The sequence below is a fragment of the Lagenorhynchus albirostris genome, chromosome 8, assembly GCF_949774975.1.
Source record: "Lagenorhynchus albirostris chromosome 8, mLagAlb1.1, whole genome shotgun sequence".
Taxonomy (NCBI): Eukaryota; Metazoa; Chordata; class Mammalia; order Artiodactyla; family Delphinidae; genus Lagenorhynchus; species Lagenorhynchus albirostris.
The window spans coordinates 44336876-44356923 of record NC_083102.1 but is presented as its reverse complement, the minus strand read 5'-3'; the positions used below and the strand labels follow the sequence as shown (position 1 = coordinate 44356923).

The 20048-nt window shown below is 40.7% G+C and overlaps 1 protein-coding gene across 4 annotated transcripts in view; it reads right to left on the bottom strand.

Annotated features, from left to right (window-relative positions):
• The window catches only part of PDE1C (phosphodiesterase 1C), a 351587-nt gene that overhangs the window by 229723 nt on the left and 101816 nt on the right, over positions 1 to 20048 (bottom strand). The window lies entirely within an intron of this gene.

The window sequence follows — 20048 nt, the reverse complement described above, 5'->3', positions numbered from 1 at the left end:
GAAAGTGGGCATAGAGGGAATCTACCTCAACATAATAAAGGCCATATATGACAAACCCATGGCAAATATCATTCTCAATGGTGAAAAACTGAAAGCATTTCCTCTAAGATCAGGAACAAGACAAGGATGTCCACTCTCACCACTATTATTCAACATAGCTCTGGAAGTCCTAGCCACGGCAATCAGAGAAGAAAAAGAAATAAGTGGAATACAAACTGGAAAGGAAGAAGTAAAACTGTCACTGTTTGCAGATGACATGATATTATACATAGAAAATCCTAAAGATGCCACCAGGAAACTACTAGAGCTAATCAATTAATTTGGAAAAGTTTCAGGATACAAAATTAATGCACATAAATATCTTGCATTCCTATACACTAACAATGAAAGATCAGAAAGAGAAATTAAGGAAACAATCCCATTCATCATTGCAACAAAAAGAATAAAATACATAGGAATAAAACTACCTAACGAGGTAAAAGAACTGTACTCAGAAAACTATAAGACACTGATGAAAGAAATCAAAGATGACACAAACAGATGGAGAGATATACCATGTTCTTGGATTGGAAGAATCAATATTGTGAAAATGACTATACTACCCCAAAGCCATCTACAGATTCAACGCAATCCCTATCAAATTACCAATGACATTTTTTACAGAACTAGGACAAAAAGTCTTAAAATATGTATGGAGAGGGCTTCCCTGGTGGCGCAGTGGTTGAGAGTCCGCCTGCCGATGCAGGGGACACGGGTTTGTGCCCTGGTCCGGGAGGATCCCACGTGCCGCGGAGCGGCTGGGCCCGTGGGCCATGGCCGCTGGGCCTGAGCATCTGGAGCCTGTGCTCCGCAACGGGAGAGGCCACAACAGTGAGAGGCCCGCGTATGGCAGAAAAAAAAAAAAAAAAGAAGATGCGGCACATATATACAATGGATATTACTCAGCCATAAAAAGAAACGAAATTGAGTTATTTGTAGTGAGGTGGATGGACCTAGAGTCTGTCATACGGAATGAAGTAAGTCAGAAAGAGAAAAACAAATACCGTATGCTAACACATATATATGGAATCTAAGAAAAAAAGAAAAAAGGTCATGAAGAACCTAGGGGAAAGATGGGAATAAAGACACAGACATCCTAGAGAATGGACTTGAGGATATGGGGAGGGGGAAGGGTAAGCTTTGACAAAGTGAGAAAGTGGCATGGACATATATACACTACCAAATGTAAAACAGATATCTAGTGGGAAGCAGCCGCATAGCACAGGGAGATCAGCTTGGTGCTTTGTGACCACCTAGAGGGTGGGATAGGGAGGGTGGGAGGGAGTGAGATGCAAGAGGGAAGAGATATGGGAAAATATGTATATGTATAACTGATTCACTTTGTTATAAAGCAGAAATTAACACACCATTGCAAAGCAATTATTCCAATAAAGATGTTAACAAAAAAAAGAACCTGCTGTATCGCACATGGAACTCTACTTCACTTTGCTGTACAGTGGAAACTAAAACAACTTTCTAAAACAACTATACCTCAACAACATAATTAATTAATTAATTTTTTAAAAAAGAAAATGAATTGAGTTCCATCTCAGTGCCAGGCACTGTGCTAAAAGCTGTGAAATGATGGTGTATTATTTTTCACCTTCTACAAAAATAAATAAATAAATAAAAATAAAACAGAATAGAATAGGAAATATCAGATGTAGTCACTGGTAGTAAGATAAAACCTTTATTTCCGCATGAGTGTGAGGGCGTGTGTGTGTGTGACAGCATGTGTGTGTGTATGAGTATGAACACACACTGAGCCACAGTGTGTGTTCATGTGTTTTTCACTGTGGGTCACAGTAAGCAAGAAAGGTACTTGCTGCCTTACAGCACCTGCAGATTGGCCCCTTGCTGAAAAGAGAAGGGAAGAATAATGGGAAGAGAACAGGAAAAACCAGTTTCCTCATATAATAAGCTTCTATAAGCAGACAGAGGAAGAAATCAAGTCCTCCTGTAGCCAGACAGATGGGACTGGAGCTTCTAGGTACTCCCCTCTTTCCTCCGTCCCCTCCTCCAATTACAGCTCAATCAGAAGCCACATCTCATAAACCTCACTAAAAGGAAGAAAAGCTGATTTGTGCTTTTCTTCACAGATTTGTGCCTCGCACAGAGGTGCCAATCTGGCGTGTGGACTTCCCTTAGCAGTAGAAGAAAAAAGAAAGCCTCAACAACGCGGAGATCCTTTTCTTCAACAGAGTTTTCATTAAGGTCCTCGTTCTGTACAAAGATTATTTTCCTTTTCTGCCCTGGGTATGTTCATGGTAGCCCCCACTCACAAGGGCACAAGAAAACTAAACAGAGGAATTAAGAAGATGTCTGAATCATCTACATCAGAATGACTGTAATCAGCACTTATGATGAATTTTAATGCAAACACCAAGTCATAACCCCACTTTTGTCACCATATCCCAATGTCCCCAAAGTCAAACACAGAGGCAGGATAGCACAGGGCTTAAAGGTTTGGGGTCAAGAGCCAAACCAACATCATTTGGAACCAAGTCCAATTATTTTCTACCTTGAGAAAGTTATATTCTCTAAGACTCTGTTTTCTCACCCATAAAATAGGGACAATAATAGCCCCTACCTTGGAGGCTATAGCAAAAACTAAATGAGATACACGTGGAAAGCACATAACCCAGTGCCAGGAACATAACAACTATCATGTATTATTATGGCTATTATTATTATTATTACCATCACAGTCATTAGCATTTCAAATCAAAGTTTGACTTCTCCTCAGCCTAGCTTGTTTGTTTTGAGATCTATACCACTGGTGTAGATTTTGAAGTGTGAGAATAAAAAAGAATATTTTGTTATAATTGTTTATTGTAAATGATTTGCACAATGATGGGCCCCAAAACTCAATCCCCCAGAGAAGTTCCCATTTTCCCCTGGGAAACAAACACCCTAATTCTTCTGCCTTTAAAGGAGTTGCCAAAAGTCAGAAAATCCACGCACTTGAGAGTTTTTATCTCTGAAGAGCCAGGAGCTAGAAATTCCAACAGGATGGCTCCACATCTGCCCTAGGATGGGAGTACATTAGCAGAGGGCTGTTCGTGCCTCTCACAGCCACAGATACCAGCTGCTGCTGAGGAAATGGGAAAAGCAACCCCACTTTTCAGCTACAATGCACCTGGTCAATTGTGAAATCCGACTTGAATGGAGAGAAATCTCATCTTGACTCCATTTGGTATTGAGCACAAAGGGTAGCCTGGCCTCTAAGGAAATGCCAGAGGTGGGGAAACTCAGAGAAAATTCAACCAACAACCAACTCAGGCAGTGGAACCGTGTTCTCTGAGTGCCAGGCCGGCCTTACTGACACCTACTGTAACAGTTTTTCAAAACAAGGACAGCTCTACTCTCACATAGCTTGCTTCAGAAATGACTTTTCCTCCTATAAGTGGTGTTCCTTTGTCTGACAACCACACATGCAAGAAACAAGAACAAAGGAGGAAACATTTAAGCCACCAGATCGAACACATTCACACATCCACCTGCTGCAACATACTCATCCTATGAGTTTATCAGGGAGACAAGAATTAGTAGGAGGGTCTTTTCTATGAAGGAATTTATCGGACTGTTATGAAGAGAAACAAGAATCCAGTTGACAATTGTAACACTACAAGTATGGATGAGGTACCAGGGAGGTACAGAGGAGAAATAGAACTCAGAGGGAACTCTATACCTTAGATGCTTGTATTAGAAAAGATGAAAGTTTAAAATCAATGCTCTAAGTTTCATCTTAAGAACTTAGAAAATTAAATCCAAAGTAAACAGAAGAAATAATCAAAATAAGAACATAAGGCAATGAAATATAAAACAGATAATCAATAGAAAAAGTTAGGTTTTTAAAAACATTAACAAAAGTAATAAACAAGCCGCGAGACTGATCAAGAAATAATGAGAAAAAAGAACAAATTACCAATACCAGGAATGAAATCCACTGCGGATTTTGCAAACATTAAAAAGATGGTAAGTAACATTATACCAGTGAATATCACAACACAGATGAAATGAACAAATTTCTTGACAAATACAACTCATCAAGAATGACATAGAAGAAATAGAAAATCCAAATAGCCCTATTCCTATTAAGGCAGTGGTTATCCAAGCGTGGTTTCCAGAATGGCACCATCAGGTACACCTGGGAACTTTTTGAAAGGTAAATCCTCAGGCCCCACTCCAGAACTATGGAATCAGAATCTGGGGGTGCAGTCTCAGCAAGCTGTGTTTTAACAGGCTCTCCTGGTGATCCTGGTATCATTTGAGAATTGCTTGAATACCATCTTCCCACAAGAAATGCAGGCCCAGATGGTTTTGGCTAATAAATTTTACCAGACACAGAAAAAAGAAAAATACCAGCCTTACAAAAACTCTTTGAGAAAATAGAGGAGAGAACACTTCTCATCATTACTTTTAAGTTCTACTCCCTTATGGAAGATGTAGGAGATTTTTTAAATCCGCCCTTTGATTCTTGTTTTGAAGTGACTCTTAGTTTCTTTGGGATGAGCCATTCTGAGAGACAATAGGTCCACAGTGCCCAGGTGTGCCTTCAAGTAGAGAAGTCTTTATGAACTGTCTTCTTTCCTTTTCTTGCAGCCCTGAGAGGAGTGATTATCTACTTCTCTGTGCAGCAGCTAAGGCTCGAGGCTCACCCACAAGGATACCCACAGCACAGTGACCCTGCCTTAAGCTGTCATACCAAACCTCACTCAAGCCAGAGCAGACACTGGAGCTCAGATAACAAAACTGATTAAAATCGACTATCTGTTCATGTTATTCCCTCTAAATAAATACCCATACGACCTTTCCACATCTGCCTATTTTCGCTTATTCATCCTGGAGTCTCAGCTCAGGCATCACCTCCAGCAAAAGCCTTAACTGAACCCAAACTAAGCAGGGTTTGGGTTCAGTAAAGGGTAGGGTAGAAAGGGTAGAAACCACATCTTACTCTTTTTATTTATTTTTGAATGTCTCACAGTACCTGACCATCACATACCTGACACTCAGTAAACATGAAGTGAAATAAAGAGTCCGCAAGTGGAGTCAGGCCAAAGTCGACATCCATAAATAAAATATGCTTAACTTGATTTTACTCAATACTTGTGGTAGAACTCATTTTTAAAACTAAACACCTCTCATGTACTCTTCATTCAACCTCTCGATAACACTGTCGATGCAAACCACGTGGACTGGCTTTCATTTTGCATACTTGACCTCCCTTTCTAAAAACTCTGGTGGGTGTGTTAGGTGTCTGCCCATTGACCTGTGCATTGCAGGACCTCTTTGAGAATGAATACAGGGACCAAGAGAGCAGCAGTGAACAGAAGACACCTAGAATCTCTGGCTAAAATGGCTGGATTCCTTCTTTTAGGTTCTTTCTACAGACCTGTACTTTATCTTCACGCTTTGTGGATCAGCCGGAAGCAAAAGGCGGCAACTTCTCCCACCCCCTGCCCATAATTTGCTGGCGCCATTCCAACTACTCCTCTGCCACATGCGATCATGAAGAATTAATCTCCTGTGCAAGTAGAATAAGTCCTTGAGGGAGGTCAAGTTTTGCAGAGAACATGCAAGGTCTCATTCTTAATTATGATGAAGAATGGCATTCTGTGGCCGTTAATTTTTATTGGAAGGCAGGGCATTATATTAACAGCTAATATTTATTAGGCACTTACTATATACCCAGAACTGGGTCACATACGATACATACGTTGTCTCATTTAATCCTTATCAACAACCTTATGAGTTAGGTACTATCAGTAGCCCATACCCTGAGAATATTTATGTTTAACCAGCTGAAAAATCACAAAGTTAAGGAGGGGTGAAAATGAGATTTAAATTTAGGCCTCTCAGACCCCCAAATCTATGCTCTGAGTGCCAATGCTGTATTGTCTTGCTTAGAGACTTTTGGTGTAATTATGCCCCTACAAGGTCCCATGCAAACCAATGGCAGAAGTAAGTCACTGATATCAAGGAGGAGGAACCTTCCACCCCACCAATTTAAAGATCAAAAGTACCCTCTAAACGTGATTCATTTTCCACATAAGAGACTAATTTAAGGAAATTTTCTTTCTATTCAAAATAATGGTGCTAAATGAAAAGCAATTTAGCTTTACAATGGCTTCATCAGAACCTCATCTGTCAAATCCCTAAATCATGCTCTCGGAACACATTTCTCAATGCAGAGAAATCAGCAGGGGAAAGGAGCAAATGTAAAGCAAACAGGCAAAAGTATGAAGTTAGTGTGATCTAACGAGCATAAGCTACAGTCTTAATGAATAGCTGTGCTCGTGGGCCACCACCAACACCATCACCACCACCATCGTCATCACCATCACCACCAGCATCACCATCATTGGTATTGTTATTATAAAGTAACTTCATTCCCAAGGGGGAGCACTATGACCTCTAATGAATGAGGCTTCTGTTTACCCATCAAACAGGCACTGTTTGCATTACCAAAAGGGTTAATTTTCGATCTTTCTTAATAATGGGTCATGAGTGAGCAGTGGTAGCTAGCAAATATATTACTCTTACTAACAACATAGTACACTAGAATTAGTAAAATTATCACAAAATCATGACAACGTTATTTGGAATTATGGACTTGGCATACCAGCAGAGGTGATCACACACCTCACGGTCCACGTTGCACACACCACATTCTTTTCTTAAGCTATTTAATTGTTGTGCTAACTCTAAGAAACTCTTGATTATGATGTAAATGATAAAACGTACCTTAAAGATTAAGAAGCTGATTATTAAAAAGTCAACCATTTGTATTTCTATCAGAGGGCAACAAGACAACAAGGGCAACCCTATCCCCTAGCGGCTAAGCGCTGCAATTCACAAACTCACAGCGGAGAGGAGCTTGCCCTGTGACTCCAGATAGAGCCAAGCTTTCAGAGGTGTTGCACTGGCTCTGGACTTGTATGAATATCAGTTTTTGTTGTCTTGTGTACTAAGTAGGAATCCATCCCAATTTATATTGAGGCTCACTTTGTAGTTACCAGCTTTCACTCAGATTACTATGATAATTAACTTTCGCTAGCCCCGCATGTAAGAGATGGGACTTGATTTCTCAGTAAATTTGTTCTGTTTTATTGCCTATGTAACAATATGCAATAATATCAAATTATTTCTTTTAAGATCTGCGATTTTAGGTCTAACAGACTATAACAGCATGTAGAACTTATGACTTCTGATTTGTTTCAGCACAGAGTACACATAAGCCAAACAATATTATCCCTTCAAGACAACTTCAAAATGTCTTTTAATGCATGATTTAAAGTATTTCAAAATTTTTTCCTTATAAAATTTAAGTGCATCTAAACACCTGTAAAGTTGTATATGTCAGCTCCATAAACTATGAAACAGAATTCATAAATCTGCTACATAAACAATGAATCATAGGTCAAAATAGTAATGTTAATAATAATGGCAAAAATACTCTACACTTACTAAAAGCCAGCAAGTGCACTTGAATGTGTTTAATCTTTATCTCATTTAACCCTTACAACAACCCTATGAGGTAAGTACTATTATTATTCCCTCTGTACAGATGAAGAAAGTAAGGCTTAGAGCAAGGTTTCTCAACCTCGGCACTGTGGACATTTTGGACCAGATAATTCTTTGTTATGGTGGGGATGTTCTGTGTATTGTAGGATGTTTAGCGGCATCCTTGGCCTCTATCTACCAGGTGCCAGTAGTATATCCCACTCCCAGATGTGACAACCAAAAATATCTTCGAAACTGCCAAATGTCCCCTGGGGGAAAAATCGCCTCCACTTGAGAACCACTGGCTTAGAGAAATTAAGGAATTTACTAAAGGTCATATACTTAAAATAGTAGAGCAGGGATTAGAAGCCAGGCATGCTGAGTCCAGAAGGCATGCCATCAACCAATATAACATAGTGCTATTCACTCTGTGATAGTTTAAAGGACATATATTTTCCCTCAAAAAAGAAAACTAAATATGAAGATGAACTATGAGTGTCTTCCTGTGGAAAGATTTTCTATGACTGCACCCAACTGGGCCCTTCCAAGTTTTTTTTCCTAATTAAGGCCCATGTCCCAGTGGCTGCTGACCTGGCACAGGACTCCCCTACCCCACCTACTCCAACCTTCTTTCCAAAAGATGGTCACCAATCACTTGGTTAAGGCTGATTCCATTCTTCAGTAAGAAAGACACAATCCCTGCCCCTAAAAAGCAGGGCCATCTGCTTCCTACCAGTTCCCTTACTTTACCGTGCTCTGTCTCATAGTGCAAGCCATTTGCACAGTGGCCACTGAATGCTGGTTTCTCTCTGAGGGATCCCCCGAGCCTTCAGTGACTAAGCACTTTCCAAGTACCAAAGCCTTCCTATGTGCTTCACATATACTATATCATTCTGGGCTCCCAAGAACCCTAGGAAGTATCATTATTTTCACCTGACCTACAGGAAACAAAGGTTCTGGTAAGTACTCATATTTCAATCTAGAAATGGGTGACTCCAAACTCCTGCTCTTGACCCAACTTTCTGCCCTTCTTTCATGGATGAGCAAAGACTTCAGACATGCCTCTTCCAAAGCACATTCTCGGCTCAGTCTACTCCCTCCAGCTTGCTTAGGAATTTTCATGCAGGTTCCCTCTCCTCAAAGTTATGGGAATAAACAATACAGTGCAGAGAGTCATTCTACTTGTGCAGAGACAAAGGGAAAAATTCAAGCAGTGATCTCATGAATTTTGAAAAGGCATTATCATATTAAATCAGAGTAAATATTATCATATTAAATCAGGAAAATACAGGACAGATTTTCCTTTATCTGATTCTATTTTGCTGTTTACTTTTTATGCATAAAGAGTTATGTATTCATGTATGACTGATTACATTGCTCCAAAGCCCTTTAAGCAGTTAAGTACTAAAACAGATGATTTTGAAAAAAAACCTGGTGGTAGAGGTGAAGGATTTTTCCCCTTTCAATCGCATTATTTAAATATCACTGTTGCTTGTTGGGTTTTTTTTTAAGTCTTCATTGAATTTTCCTGAGAACTTCAACTTGTGGGTTGAGGCCAAATATGAAAAATTTCAGATGTAAAATGTCTTGATGAGAAAATTAAAATTGGCAGAGTAGGGAAATGAACTCCAAAAGGCATATTTCTCTGACCCTTTGATTTTATTCAGCTTTAAGCTGCTTCATTTGGGGGCGGGGAGGTTCCACAGCTGTAAAAAATTATAAAACCACCGGAATGGAAAAAAAACAAAGACATTTTTAGCATCTCAAATACCTGCCTTTAAACCCTAGCCCAACCATTTCTCTGCTTTGTGACATCAGTCAAGTTACTTATTTTCCCTGGGTTCTTCATCTGTAAAAGGATCACTGTGAAGATTAAATAAGACAATGCATGTGAAGCCCTGCCACATGGTAAACACACAATAAATTTAATCAATAAAATGCCTTTTAGACATATCTATGTTTTTGCCAAAGTTTATGTTTCGGCATTTGTCCTTTTAATGTCCTTCTCATGATTAGTTCACACTATTTAGGTGAAATTAGAAGTATCTAAATCATGGGTAATCTGGCTGGTGGCCAAAGGACCATCACTATGAGGCCAGACCATGTTACCTGTCCAACAATCTCCATGCTAATCAGCAATGTTGCTCCTCCCCAATGATTCAGTTATAAGTCACAGAGTGCTTGTCATCACTGGAAATGTTGTTTGGTGGTCTCCGTTTTCCTGTAGAAAACCTTAGTAATTAGAATCAGAGAGTATCATTCTTGAGCCAAAAGGAACCACAGAAATTCTTGTGTTCAACCTCATCCCTTTATACATGAGGACACTGAGATCAGAGAGGAGTAAACTGAAAAGCTAAACTAGCGACAGAATACAAGTCTGATTCTTAACCTTTCATCTATACCAGTGGTTTTCAACCAGAGATGACTTTGCCCCCCAAGAGACATTTCTGGTTGTCACAACTAGGTATAGGGGATTTGCTATTGGAATCTAGTGAGTAGAGGCCAGGGATGTTACAAAACACCCTACAATGCACAGGACAGTCCCTACAATGAAAACACCAATAGTACCAAGGTTAAGAAACTGATCTACACTAGTGGACCCAGTGTCTCCCGATACTCCAAAAGCTGCCTCTTAAGCTGCTGTTGGGATTGGACTTGGTCCCAATTTGGAAGCTCTCACCAATGATTGAATCAATCAAGTTAATGCTGCCTCTTTAGTATTGAAGGCTACTGGGATTAGGAGGGATTTACAGACTTGCCTATTTGGGCAACTGAAAGTCTGGGCTTAACTTCTGAAGCACAGTGACATGCCCAGCATGAATGCTGCTGAAGTCTTAAAGAAGCACTTAGGTCTTATTAGGCACTCTAAGAAAATGATTCTCAAAACACCACAGAACAGTCAAATGATGCACACCACACAGTTATCAAATATTCAGAATAATGCACCACAAACAAATACATCGACACTGCACTAAACATCTCCAGGACTAATGGTTCGAATGGAGGAAAGGTAGAGACTGAAGTACTGATGTAGAGCAAAAACACTCTTGAGTTTCCACCCAAAGCTAGAGACCCATATTGAAAGAACTTAAACAGAAAAGCAGAGTCAATGATCCAAGCAACTGCATATGTTTTGATTCCTGTCCATGCATGCCATCTGGCTTGCTGACCTCATAGGTCCCCACCCTGGCCCGTGTGAGGGCCAAATAGAGCCTGAGTGTGGGAGTATGTGGCGATCTACAAGTATGAATCATTTATCAATCTGAGCTTATTTACCCGCAGTTCCACCTGGTAATTCTGGCTTTACTTCTGACCCATGGTCGAAATACATGAAGGATCCCAATCTGATACACTCATAAATTCAATCCACACTAATAAATACTAATCAGGTCCAAGGCATCATGCTTTGGGGGAGCATAGTCCCTACTCAAAAAAAAATCACAATGATGCCAAGAAGAATGACATGCACCCAACTAATTCTTGTACATAGTTCACAGGCCAACAGCCGCGGCTTCAGAGCCGGGAAAGGGTGGAGAGCATAGCAAGCGGCGGCGTCCCTAGCCCCCGACCCGCAATGCTCCGCGGAGGCGCCGGAACCTCGCCGCACCCTTCTCCAACACAAGCGACCTCTGAGCCCGCCTGTCCCGCGGACCCGGGCACAGCTCCGGCCACCGGGACCCAGGACGGAGGCGCGGGGCGCGGGGCTCGGCCGGCGGCGGGCGCTGGGGCGGGCGGGGATTCCGGATCCAGCCCTGAGGCCGCGCTGACCCGCCACACCCACCTCCGTCCCCGCCGCCAGGAAAGCCATATGTTTGTTTTTTACGTCCCTGAGTCTGTTTATGTTTTCTCAATGATTTCAGTGGTGTGTATTTTTTGGTTCCACCTATAAGTGATAGCATATAATACTTGTCTTTCTGACTGACTTACTTTACTTAGTATGATTACCTATGTTTATGTTTTACCTATGTTTATCTATATTCCTGTAAATGACATGATTTCATTCTCTCACACAGCGGAGTCATATACCACTATGTACATATATCACTTGGTTTTTATCTGTTCATCTGTCCATGGACATTTTGTATCTCTCCACATCTTGGGTATTGTAAATGGTGCTGCCGGGCACACTTGGGTGCATGTGACTTTTCTTTGGAATTCTGGTTTTCTAAACATATACTCTTAGGGGAGGGGATATGGGGTTATATGTATACATACAGCTGATTCACTTTGTTATATAGCAGAAACTAACACAACATTGTAAAGCAATTATACTCCAGTAAAGATGTTGGGAAAAAAAAAAAATTACAATGAGGTATCACCTCACACCAGTCAGAATGGCCATCATCAAAAAATCTACAAACAACAAATGCTGGAGAGGGTGTGGAGAAAAGGGAACCCTCTTGCACTGTTGCTGGGAATGTAAATTGATACAGCCACTATGGAGAACAGTATGGAGGTTCCTTAAAAAACTAAAAATAGAACTACCATATGACCCAGCAATCCCACTCCTGGGCATATACCCAGAGAAAACCATAATTCAAAAAGAATCATGTACCAAAATGTTCATTGCAGCTGTATTTACAATAGCCAGGACATGGAAGCAACCTAAGTGTCTATCAACAGATGAATGGTTAAAGAAGATGTGGCACATATATACAATGGAATATTACTCAGCCATAAAAAGAAATGAAACTGAGTTATTTGTAGTGAGGTGGATGGACCTAGAGTCTGTCATACAGAGTGAAGTAAGTCAGAAAGAGAAAAACAAATACCATATGCTAACACATATATATGGAATCTAAGAAAGAAAAAAAAAAGGTCATGAAGAACCTAGGGGCAAGATGGGAATAAAGACACAGACCTACTAGAGAATGGACTTGAGGATATGGGGAGGGGGAAGGGTAAGCTGTGACAAAGTGAGAGAGTGGCATGGACATATATACACTGCCATACGTAAAACAGATAGCTAGTGGGAAGCAGCCGCATAGCACAGGGAGATCAGCTTGGTGCTCTGTGACCACCTAGAGGGGTGGGATAGGGAGGGTGGGAGGGAGTGAGATGCAAGAGGGAAGAGATATGGGAACATATGTATATGTATAACTGATTCACCTTGTTATAAAGCAGAAACTAACACACCATTGTAAAGCAATTATACTCCAATAAAGATGTTAAAAAACAACAACAACAAAAAGGCACATGCACCCCAATGTTCACTGCAGCACTATTTACAATAGCCAGGACGTGGAAGCAACCTAAATGCTCATTGACAGATGAATTGATAAAGAAGATGTGGTACATATATACAATGGAATATTACTCAGCCATAAAAAGGAACAAAATTGGGTCATTTATAGAGACGTGAATGGACCTAGAGACTGTCATACAGAGTGAAGTAAGCCAGAAAGAGAAAAACAAATATTGTACATTAACACATATATGTGGAATCTAGAAAAATGGTACAGATGAACCAGTTTGCAAGGCAGAAATAGAGACACAGATGTAGAGAACAAACGTATGGACAGGGCTTCCCTGGTGGTGCAGTGGTTGAGAGTCCACCTACCGATGCAGGGGACACGGGTTCGTGCCCCGGTCCGGGAAGATCCCACGTGCCTCGGAGCGGCTGGGCCCGTGGGCCATGGCCGCTGGGCCTGGGCGTCCGGAGCCTGTGCTCTGCAACGGGAGGGGCCGCGGCGGTGGGAGGCCCGCGTACCGCACAAAAACAAACAAACAAACAAACAAAAAACGTATGGACACCAAGGGGGGAAAGCGGGGAGTGGGTGGTGGTGGTGGGATGAATTGGGAGATTGGGACTGACATATATAACTAATATGTATAAAATAGATAACTAATAAGAACCTGCTATATTAAAAATAAAATAAAATTCAAAAAAAAAAAGAAGACAGGCTCTTCAATAAGTGGTGCTGGGAAAACCCGACAGCTACATGTAAAAGAATGAAATTAGAACACTTCCTAACACCATACACAAAAATAAACTCAAAATGGATTAAAGACCTAAATGTAAGGAAAGATTGTTAATGAAGAAGGGATGATAGAAAACACAAGGCAAATATGACCGTCAGCAAGGAGTTGAGCTTGACTGGAACTCAGGGTGAATGAAAGAGCATAACAGAGACAAACAGGAAAATTGAGATGAAGGTAGATGAAGAAACTCTTAAAATCCCAGACAAGAAGATAGTCTTTACTAGCTGAAAGGAAGCCAGTGGAGGTTTGTTGCTGTTGAGTTACTGTTGCTTTTTTCTAAACAGATGTGACACCATCAGAGACACTGTGGAAAAAGGAATCAGACATGGGTAAGCAGAACGGAGATGAAGAAACCAGAAGACCAAGAGTGGTTAGGAGGCTATTCAAGACCCTAAGAGATGGATAATGAGACTGGACCGAGATGATGAGAATGAAAATAGTGCAGAGGAAAAGCCCACCACCTGTTAGAGACCCATGTATCACAGGTGAAAGGGGAGAACAAAAAGGAAAAGTTGAAGAAACACACACAACAGAAGCTCATATAAAAGGACTCAAAAGTGTTGATCCTGGGTGAGTGGGAGAATCGTAGTAATCATCAGACCTGAAGATGGAAGAGAAAAGAAGATTGAATTGTGCCTAGACAATCTGCCTGATTCAGAAAATGACAGCTCGATGCCAAGGTCATTCCTGTTACTAGTGTCTAAATATACTACCCAGACTCAGTGCCGGAGCTACTCACTCCACCTCTGAGGGAGAGAGCACCCTTACCTCGTTCCCAACCCCTGCTACACAGACTCTGAGTCTAGATCCCTGCACCTGTGCTGCCCAGACTCCTGCTGATCTATTAAGAAGGCGAATGAGTGAGTGAGGGATGATGAGTGGCAGTTGCCTGATACTTTGAAATCTGACCAAACTATCTATGTGGACCCTCCATCACCCTCCTTTCTCCCCTGGCTGTTTCACCTGAAATCACAGTACTTGTAGGCTATTTCCCATGTTAACTCCCTTGGGCATTAGCCTTTGTGACTAATTCTCAGTGTCCATCTGTGATTTGTGCCCTAACCAGACCACTTTGCTCCTTTCTCTGGCATTCTGTCTGCCACCATTCATTGTAAAGTCACCCTGGCTCAGCTGGCAAACTTGGAATGTAAATTGGACGTATTCTCATAGCTGATGCACACATTCCTACTACTTTGAGAATTTTACATATAGGAAATATTTTTTTCTTTTTTGCGTTATGCGGGCCTCTCACTGTTGTGGCCTCTCCCGTTGGGGAGCACAGGCTCCGACGCGCAGGCTCAGCGGCCATGGCTCACGGGCCCAGCCACTCCGCAGCACGTGGGATCCTCCCAGACCAGGGCACAAACCTGCGTCCCCTGCATCGGCAGGCAGACTCTCAACCACTGCGCCACCAGGGAAGCCCTGGAAAATATTTTTTAAAGGACTTTATTTCTTAGAAGATCCTCTTGTCCCTGATTTCACCACTAATACTTGGGCTCTAAATGTCAATACTGCTGAGTAAGTAGTAGTGTGTAAGACTGGTTATCCATAAGCATGCACAAATATGTGCGTTGATATACCCTATCACCCCTTCAACTTCCCCCACAAGTTATCTGGCTGTCTTTTTTTTACCACAAAGGTAGGGGACAACATCCACTGAGTCTATGTCAGTGACGCCAAAAGAGCTTCAGGATTCACCAATGAGTCTTAATATGTCCGGAATGAAACGGGACACAGTTCAGCAAAAGATGCACCTGCTAACACAAGAATACGAGTGCTTGGAAGGCAGCTTTGCCAAAGGGTGATATCCACTCACCTTCCTACCCATCCCCGCCCACACAAGACAATCTATTATTAACAGCAAAGGTGGAGGTTCTGCTGATGACTCATTAAGTATGCTGATTCATGAAGGACGACATGGGCAGACCTGACTAAAGAAATCATTTGCTGGATTTAATCAATTATTGGGCTTATCAAGTGTGATTACTGAGCCACATAAAAATCCAAGTAAAAGAAGGCATTAGACACTTGAGGGAAAAAAATAACTCCTTGTTATGCCTTGCAACAGATAGAGGCCATTCTGTTATCTACATGTGCAAGACGCACTTTGTCAATTACTTCCACACGTTTGTATCCTGGACTGTCTTCCTCCTAATGTCCAGAATATTTTTGAGCCATTTGCCCCTTTGAGAAAAAGCCTAAAGAATCAGCAAAACATACATGTTTAAAATAACTGAAAACATGAAGAAAAAAAATTCTCAACTATCCCATTAGACTTTAATACGCCCATACGTTCAAGCACCATGAAAAATAAAAAATACTGTCAGCTCTCTTTTGTGATCTAGTGAAAGAAGAGCATGCGATAATGTAAGAATCCTCCCCAAAGATCTAATTGTTCCCAGTGACATTCAGTATTTACACCTATTATAGTACTTACCAAATTTTATTATAATTTTTTCACAGTCACACCTACAAGCCTGTGTACCTCCTCACAGAGGCTATTTTTTAATGTATCTTTTTATTTCCGGTATTTATTTCAGTGTATGGCAACAGTAAGTATTCAGTAAACTTTTGTTAAAATAGGAGATTTTTGTAAAGTGCTATGCATGTGACTATCAATCTAATATGATTATCAACAAAAAGAGAGACAACTTTGGCTAAAGTTAACTGTTCACAGAAATGTCTAGATTTATAAAATGAGTAAATCAGATAGAGTCAGAACCAGAAATTCTACTTAAATGATCTTAACAAAGCTAGAGTCAGTAACAAACAAATCAACAAAAACCTTCATGCCACTGAGAGTTTTGCTATCTGGTGGCCTTAAAACTCCAACCCCTGGCCATCCTGACCAAAGTATTTCCACCGCCCACACATATGAAAACAGAACAATTGTCTGTGGAGGTCCCTCAGGTTTGTGGATATGTCTTTATTGGTACATCTGCCTCTAATTGTGCTGACCATTCACAGATTCCCTAGCACATTGAAACAGGGAGTGTGTGTGTGCATGTGTGTGTGTTGGAAGCTCTTCTAATATAGATTCAGGGGCAGCCCCGAAATATTAGATTATTTATAGGTATTTGTGATTATTTTGTACATGGTCTGGCATGCTTTCTCAAAGATACAAACTTCTCAGAGCCAGACCTGATAACTTGAAGCTGCAGCTGTATTGAAAACAACCTGATGAGAATTTTATGGGGAAGCAGGTTTCCGGGGTAATCCCCTCTAGCTTTCAAATTACCATTTCACCACTTCAGCAAATCTCTTGAAATGATTGGCCTTCGTGGACAAGCCCCATTCAGAAAGCAAAAGGATGGTTCCCCTTAATTGTGTTTATTTAAAGCCCAATCTAATAAAGTTGTTCAGGGAGAAGCTTACCTCCTACCTACAGGTGCCCTTGCTAACCCAGTAAAGAGTACTTATAACATCACTCTTTCTGTTGAAATTCTGGTCTTGAAAGACATGAGTACATTTCCCTTAACACTAAAAGTGAGACTCAGTAGAATCACTATCATCAAAATATTCTTGTGGATGGGAATAAAGACACAGACCTACTAGAGAATGGACTTGAGGATACAGGGAGGGGGAAGGGTAAGCTGGGACAAAGTGAGAGAGTGGCATGGACATATATACACTACCAAATGTAAAAAAGATAGCTAGTGGCAAGCAGCCGCATAGCACAGGGAGATCAGCTCCGTGCTTTGTGACCACCTAGAGGGGTGGGATAGGGAGGGTGGGAGGGAGGGAGACGCAAGAGGGAAGAGATATGGGGATATATGTATATGTATAACTGATTCGCTTTGTTATACAGCAGAAACTAACACACCATTGTAAAGCAATTATACTCTAATAAAGATGTTAAAAAAATATTCTTGTGGGTTACTAAAATCTGCCTAGTACTTTATGAAATATTTAAAGAAATATATCTACCTCAGTTGAGTTGTAGTGGGATAATGATGACTTTGAAAGCTAGTCAATTTTTTTTTCTTTAACATGGCTTTAGAAGGTAAATAAATACATGAGTAAAACGAAATGAAACTTAGCAAGAAAAGTTTAAACAAAGGTAGATTATTTTTGTATCCTGGGCTGTTTTTCCCCTTATGTCCAAAGCAAACCTACAAGACCTAAAGCTTTTTAATGTAGCATTTGTGTCATTTAGTTTTCCTACATGAAGCCACCAGCTTTACCTGACTAATTATTGACTGAATCCAAATAACCACACTTAGAATTCAACTAACCAGTTGAGTCCACACTAGTACACCTGTCCTTAACATGAAAAAGGAACCACAGCTATTCCCAGTCCAAATGAATCATCCAATAGACAAGCATATATTCAAACAGGCCAGCATCTGATGGGGTATCAAGATATATTTAAAAGTGTCTACCATTCATCAAATGAGGTATCCACACACTCCAGATTTACAGATCCCTGGAAAAGGTCTCAAGCAAGATCATTCTGATAAAGGTTGAAGGTTTGATAAATAAAACAGAGTAAATAAATAAATATCACATATGCTACACATATGTGCTACACATATGCTACACATAGCATAAATATGCTACACATAGCATAAATAAATAAATATAAATAAGTAAATAAATAAATATCTTCTCAATAAAACAGAGTAATGGAGGGTGAAGACAGATGATATTCTACTTTAAATTACCCATTCCATGGTTAAATCAAAAGACGTCCCTTAAATGCCCTGAAAATGGCCTCAAATTCTTTAATACCCTTCCATCAAGAAATGTAATCTATATCCCCTTCTCTTGACTCTGGGTGGATTCTGCAATAGCTTGACCAATAAGATACAGACGAAGTAACATTAGGCCAGTTTCAGGGAGACTAGCACCTTCCACTCCTTTTCTCTTGGAACACGTGGCCTAGGAAGCCAGCTAAGAGTGCAACACCCCTGAGACCACCATGCAGTGGAAGCCCAAACTCCTGGAGACATTCTGGAGGATGAAAGCCATGTGGAGAGAGAGAAAGAAAGAAGGAGCACCGAAGCTCCCCACACGCGAGTGAAGAATCGATCTTGGAAGTGGATCCTCCATCCACATCAGCCCCAGCTGACACCAGGTGGGTCAGATCCAAACCACCCAGACAAGTCCTTCCTGAATTCCTGACCTATAAAATCATGAGCAAAGTAAAACCCTTGTTCTAAGACGTAAGTGTGGGGATGGTTTGTTACTCAATGATAAACTAGTAGACATGGAATATTTCACATGAGAATATGCGTGTGATTAAAAGCAGAAGAGCTCACACCAAGCCTCTATTAATTTGCACTTTTAAGCCTTCAATAAAGCCGATACAAACCAGTTTTTTTTTACATCGACATAAAAATGCAACAGCGTTCACATCAGATATGCAAAAATATGCTTTCCCAAAAAATTGACACAGTAATTTGAAACCTGACAGGTTTGAGCAGTTCTCTTGAGAAGCTCCCTCTTACCTGTCTATTTATCTCCCCTTAAAATAAGATTGAGGCAACTTTGAAACATGTCATATCCCAAGTTAACTACACGTGAAAATGATAAATTACCTTTTACTACTAAAGACTACTATGCCCTCTAATCTGAGTGATTAATTTACGCCCTGCTCAGTGGTTCACATGCAATTACTACCATGAGCCTGATGAACCTGAACAAGACAGAATTATTCAGCCATCTGTATAAGCTCACTATATTTAGAAAAGTATAGCAACGTCTAGGAAGCTTTTAAAGTTTTAGTTCATTTTCTCTCAATGATTTGTGCACCTCCACACTGCACATCAAATGATGACACCACTACTTTGGATTACTGACTTTATTTGGAAACCATAGGACGTAGGAGCCTCTACGATGAGATGAGACCCACTAGGAGAGGTCAGATTAAAGTCGTCACTGAAAGTACCATTGTTGAAACCTACTGGAAGATTTTAATTGCAACAGCAATTTTTGATCTCATATAATCTGTTTAAAGCCATAATACCAAAGTCAATCCATGAAAAGCAGACACTAGGCTTTTAGACTGAGCCGTAGTCTTCTGCTGCTTGGCGAACAGAAGGTCTAAGCAACTCTATTTCTTTGGAATGTGCTTTCCAAACTCTTCTCCATAAAACAGAGTAATGGAGGGTGAAGACAGATGATATTCTACTTTAAATTACCCATTCCATGGTTAAATCAAAAGACTTCCCTTAAAGGAATTTGTATCTATGTTTTGAGCTCAATAGCATTTTGTCAGCAAATCAGGCAAAGGAGAATCCAAACACCAAACGTGCATTTGCAAACCTTTTCTGCTCCACCTATAATCCTTTACACATGCCCTCAGCCCAGCCCCACTCTGGTTAAAGGTTTTGATAAAATCACTAGATAACTTAGCAGTAACAAGCTTTTTAAGCCACGGGATCCACTCTCATGTGAAGGTGTACACTTACTGTGCCACACTAAATGCGTGCAATCAATTTTTAATTACAGAAACAGTAGTGACTCGAAGATAAAGCAGGCAACTCGCTGAGAAGGAACTGAGAGACTGTTTATTACAA